Source organism: Oryzias melastigma, linkage group LG4 (genome assembly GCF_002922805.2).
Source record: "Oryzias melastigma strain HK-1 linkage group LG4, ASM292280v2, whole genome shotgun sequence".
In the NCBI taxonomy this organism is placed as follows: Eukaryota; Metazoa; Chordata; class Actinopteri; order Beloniformes; family Adrianichthyidae; genus Oryzias; species Oryzias melastigma.
In genome coordinates, this window is record NC_050515.1 from 11825899 (window position 1) to 11827071 (window position 1173).

Consider the following 1173-nt stretch of genomic DNA (forward strand, 5'->3'; position numbering starts at 1 on the left):
AGTCATGAATTTACTGTCGTAATGCATCAAAAAGTAGTTGGACAAAAAGAAAAAAAATAATCAGTTAGATTTTATTAATTAAAAAAATAATAGCAATTAATTGGAAAAGTTCTGCCCGATTAGAGTAACTTGAAGTTTTGTGATAGGAGTTCTAGGCAGAAGCAAATTCCAAAGATAACAAAATTTATGGGGATATTTAGGATTTTTAACAAGCTGAAAAATCACACCAAAGCCTTATTATCTGTGGGCTTTCTTCCTTTTCATTTCAACTCAGTGCACTAATGCTCTTTAGTTGCTTGCGTTTTTTTTTTCCCCCTTTTTTTATTCAGATCTGTGACTTTGTAGAAAAGCTGCAAAGAAACAGAAAAAACAAAAACTACTCGCACATAACAATGCAGTAAAAAATAATTAAGAACACACTTTGATTAATTAGGAAAGTGTGAAAAACATAATTGGAAGTGTTGACAGCTGGTCATCTTGTTAGTAAAAGTCTCAAACAGAATTGTATCTTTTTTCCAACAACTCATTTAAAAACAGTCATGCAAATAAAAGTTAAAGCAAGACTAAGAATATTTCAAATCTGTACAAGAATAATAAGAGCTAAAGTTTAATTATTTAATCTAAGTAGAAGTGTCCTTTTTAGCAGCCATCTGAACTTTTAAGTAATATGATCTTTATTGCTATTTTAAATTTTATATAGTTTGCTTCTTCCAGAATGTGCTTTCAGGAAGCTCAACCAATCAGAATTTGCTCGATTTTTATTCCCCATCATTGTGAAAATATTGTAGCTTGCCTCTCTCTGAACTCTAAATATCCCTTGTTTTGTCCTTCAAAAAAATGTCCAATGTCTCTTTAAAACCACTTGTGAATTCAAAAGATGGCCTTTAACACTGATCAGAACATCAGAGTACCACTCTTGTTGCTATTAATTTCCTAAATACGTCATCAGTGATGCTGTAATTTGCATGTACTTGTGTCTATGACACAAAGGTACCTTTTTTTCTGACATGAAATAATGAAATTTGACTAATCCACTACCTCTGTTCAGTGGCTCCATACGTCACTGCCTCATTGGTTACTCTGTTCTTTCAGTTCTTCCACGAAATCTAACAAATGGGATTCATAGAGAAAAAAAACAGGAAAAAAAATTAGGATGCAATTTTCTGAAATGGG